We start from the raw sequence: 5,000 nt of genomic DNA, 5'->3' as shown, positions 1-5,000 counted from the left end.
AGTGGGAGTGGGAGTGGGAGTAGGAGAGGGGAGTGGGAGAGGGAGGGGAGCGGGAGAGGGAGGAGTGTAGGTGCGGGAGAGGAAGGGGAATAAGAGGGGAGTGGGAGGGGTATGGGGAAGAGAGGAGTGGGAGAGGGAGGGGAGTGGGAGAGGGAGTAGGGGAGGGGTGTTGGAGAGGGAGGGGAGTGGGAGAGGGAGTAGGGGAGGGGTGTTGGAGAGGGAGGAGTGTAGGTGTAGGAGAGGAAGGGGAGAGGGAGGGGAAAAAGAGGGGAGTGGGAGGGGAATGGAGGAAGAGGGAGAGAGTAGTAGGAGAAGGAGGGGAGTAAGAGTGGGGGAGGGAGAGGAGTGGGGAAGGGAGGGGAAGAAGGGGTGAAGGTGGATAGAGATTCATTTCGCTGCCATTGATTTCGGGTTGGAGACGAGAGTTCATCGAAGGTATTTAAGTCGAAATTTTTATTAGCATCTGAGCCGAAAGGGGAACGTGTTTTTCTGCGCCTTTATGAGGAGGGATAATAAGTCGTCTGTTTTTGTTTTATCTATAATTGAAAAGTGAAAGGGAAGAGATGGGATGGGATCAGGAAAGAAGGTAAGAGAAGAAAAGAAATAGAAGAGAATAAAAGAGAAGAGAAGAAAAACAGGAGGAAAAATAAAATGATAATAGAAGAGAAAGATGAAGAAACGAGAAAGGAAGAGAGAATCAGAGCATGAAGAGAGAGAGAGAGAGAGAGAGAGAGAGAGAGAGAGAGAGAGAGAGAGAGAGAGAGAGAGAGAGAGAGAGAGAGAGAAGATAAGAGAAGAAAGGAGAGATAGCGATGGAGAGAGAGAAAGAGAGAGAGAGAGAGAGAGAGAGAGAGAGAGAGAGAGAGAGAGAGAGAGAGAGAGAGAGAGAGAGAGAGGGAGAGAGAGAGAGAGAGAGAGAGAGAGAGAGAGAGAGAGAGAGAGAGAGGGAGAGAGAGAGAGAGAGAGAGAGAGAGAGAGAGAGAGAGAGAGAGAGAGAGAGAGAGAGAGAGAGGGAGAGAGAGAGAGAGAGGGAGAGAGAGAGAGAGAGAGAGAGAGAGAGAGAGAGAGAGAGAGAGAGAGAGAGAGAGAGAGAGAGAGAGAAGGTGAGAGAGAGAAGTTAAGAGAATAAAGAGCGAGGGAGAGATGCGAAAGAAAATAAGTGAAGAAAGAGTGAGAGAGAGAGAGAAGGTAAGAGAAGAGAGAGGGAGAGAGAGAGAGAGAGAGGAGAGAGAGAGAGAGAGAGAGAGAGAGAGAGAGAGAGAGAGAGAGAGAGAGAGAGAGAGAGAGAGAGAGAGAGAGAGAGAGAGAGAGAAAGAGAATGATAAGAGAAGAAAGGGGAAGAGAGTGAGAGAAGGATGCAAGAGTAGATGCGAGCAAGAGGAAGCAAGGTTAAATGTCTCCCTCTCACCAGCACATTAAAACGACCCTTAACGACATTGTTACACTAAGTGACTAAGAACAGTAATTGCTGCGCGGAGAACATCTTCCGAATGAGGCGCTGTTCACTCTGTTATATAATCCTGACATTTTCAAACTTAGACGAAAAGTTGCCAGAGCGTCTGAACTTGGCCTTTAGGGGATACTTAGCTCACGACTGTAACTGCATTCGCGTAAATCAACATAACGTTGGAAGTTAAGATGTGGGCGGGGCATTTGTATCTCCGAGTTTGGTCTGCAGAGTAAAGAGACGCATATAAAGTGTGTGTGTGGGTGGGGTCGGCGGTAGGGGGGAGGGGGTTGTGTGTGTGTATGTGTGTGTGTTGTTATGTCTGTGGAAAATTAAAATATTGTCTGTGGGAAAATGTGTATGCAGTACACTGATGCATTGTGCAAGCATTTCAGACTTTTCGTTTGTGATTATATCGTTCACACCGTGAATATGCAATAGGCACACACACACACACACACACACACACACACACACACACACACACACACACACACACACACACACACACACACACACCACACAAAGCACACACACACACAAACACACACACACACACCACACAAAGCACACACACAAACACACACGTATTCCCAGCTTACATTTAAATATTCAAATTCATGCTCACATCAGCAATCATTCCACGTATTCACTGAAAAAAAAACTTCATCTCGTGTTTTTGTTCATAAACGTCCTTTGTTCCTTCGCATCCTCTCAAATGCACGACCTGATGTTATCTTTTATCTATTCCCATTCTTATCATTCAAACTTTCGTGACATTCGGAAGGATTAAAGAGCCAGAAGTTTTAATATACCAAACAACGAGAAAACACACTGAACTTCGTCCCTTTTCATCGAGCATTGTTTACAGTGGATGGTTGCGCTCTGGACAACACGTGCGAGTGCATTTTAAAGCTGAAAATACAGCTGTATTTCAAAAGTTTTAGATCTCTGTTTGAAATATAAAAATAACCTCCGCCCATTAAAAGAGAGCCCTTTCATTTGAAATATGAATTATTTGTTTTATAGATGAATCGTGCATTGTTTGAACCGAAAGTCAGAGCGTCCGTTAACATTCGTTCAGTAATGAACATTTGATTGTATAGAATTTCATATGATGAATGGGATCAGAATATATGTCACAGTCGTAAATATAATAGAGGTATAATAATAGTATCTTAATAAATGTTTAATCATTAGAATCGTCAACACACAACTCATTTAGGAAATAATTGTGAACGGCTTCAGTGCACAATTTACGTCGAATGACCGCTCGCTGCTTCGAATCAATACAAATGAGTTAATTCAAACGTCGACCAATTGGCTCCCTGACATAATGAGGTTTAAGTCTAGTCAGCTGTTCCTTTTGTCATCCGATAATTTGGTAATTACTGAACTTTTAACTATTTATTCATTTATCAATTGATTGTAGTTTCGTTTACAATGGGCGTGTATAGGTTACCAATGCGGGGTCTCACGCCTATTTGAATGTCACATGCATGTATCTGAGCGAGCGTGTATATATGCACACACACACACACACACACACACACACACACACACGTATAGACACGGACCCTCAGTTTATATCTCATCCACACGCAATACGGACTATCTTACATAACTGTGTTGAAACTGACAGCAGGGTATATTTTAGAGATGTAGGTGCTGTTGAACAAGCAGAGGAACAAATCAGTCGTTTAGATTTATATATCTATATCTATATCTATATCTATATCTCTATTTCTATATATATATGTATGTGTGCGTCTGTATAATAAACTTATCACACAATTCAGAACCAATCATCCATTCACACACACTCTCACGCGCGAGCGCTTGCTTGCACAAGCCTCCCCCCCCCCCCCACACACACACTCACATACAGTTCCAAAGTTCCATTTACACAGCGGGGTATTTTCCCTTCCTTACCACACTAGCACTCACGGTCCGCTAGCAAATCACCTCTTTCACTTTAGCCCATTCATTCCCTTGAGCCTCCCCCCCCCCCCATTGCCGCCAGTGACCCCTCTCCCTCCCTTCTCCTACACCACCGACCCCCCACCTCTTCTCACTCCGTCTCCTACACCAATGACCACCCACCCCATCCACCCCTCCCACCCTCTCTCCTCCACCAAAGACTACCTACCCACCCCACCCCCGCCCTCTCTCCCCTACTCCGACACTCCCTCCCAACCCCCGTCCCTTCATCTCCCCGAATGACCAGCCTCCTTCCTTTACCCGCCCCATCTCCTCCCCCCTACCCTAAATGACCCACCCTCTCCCCCCTCGACCGTCCCCTCTCCAACACCAGTGACCCCTTCCCTCCCTCCCCAACCACTAACGACCCTCCTTCCCCCGTCATCCCTTTGAATGGCTATTGGCAACCAGACGGCTATTGACGAGCAAAGGAACTACCGAAGGGCGTAGTAGACGGCGGACCATCTGGGATTCGAACAACCGTACACCAACTGCAGGAACTTCTTCTTCAGTAAATAGTCTAGATTCTTTATATTTGTGATTTATTTTTGGTTGTTCAGAATCCCTTTAGCCTTTTTTTCTTTTTTTCTTTTTTAAACTTTATTTCCTTTCTTATGTACACGTTTAATGACTGTCCATCTATCAGTGTGCCATTAAGTCCGTCTCGCTTTTTCCCCACTCATGATCAGTGGATGTGCCAAGATTTTTTTTCTCTCTCTCTATGTTATATATATATATATATATATATATATATATATATATATATATGTATATATATATTATACACATACATTTGTATATTCACACATATATAGATAAATAGATACAATTAGATTGATAGATACAATTAGACTGATAGATAAGGACATATGCACCTACACACACACACACATATATATGTCTGTATGTGCATGCATACAGACATGCACACATACTCACTCACACACACACACACACACACACACACACACACACACACACACACACACATATATATATACACACACATCTGTATACATATATGTACATACATACATATATATAGACATACATATACATAAATAGATAAATAAATATATGTAATATATACATACATACACATACATATGTACACACACACACACACACACACACACACACACACACACACACACACACACACACACACACACACACACACACACATAGGGGAGAGATAGGGGAAAACGAAATTTTAAGGGACGAGAGAGATTTCACATTAGTTATGTATTGAACATCCACATATCAAGTTATTTTGCTTTTCGCTGAGAAGTTCTCACACCGGAATGCACAGGAAACTCATATACCAACAAGCACTCTCTCTCTCTCTTTCTATTTATCTACGTAACCTCCTCTGTATATATACATACACACACATCGATCATGTGTACATCGCACTCTAACGAAGCCTCGCTCAACCGCTTCACTAGCTTTGAAACAACGACTCGAAACCGCTTCGAATCCAGAAACGAATCTTGGCTATTCGGCCCGTCATCCCATAGACGATAAAGGGGACAGGCGGTATTTCCCATGGTAACAATGGCGTGTAATTAAA

Source organism: Penaeus chinensis, chromosome 5, assembly GCF_019202785.1.
Source record: "Penaeus chinensis breed Huanghai No. 1 chromosome 5, ASM1920278v2, whole genome shotgun sequence".
In the NCBI taxonomy this organism is placed as follows: domain Eukaryota; kingdom Metazoa; phylum Arthropoda; class Malacostraca; order Decapoda; family Penaeidae; genus Penaeus; species Penaeus chinensis.
Note: the sequence above shows the minus strand (reverse complement) of the source record.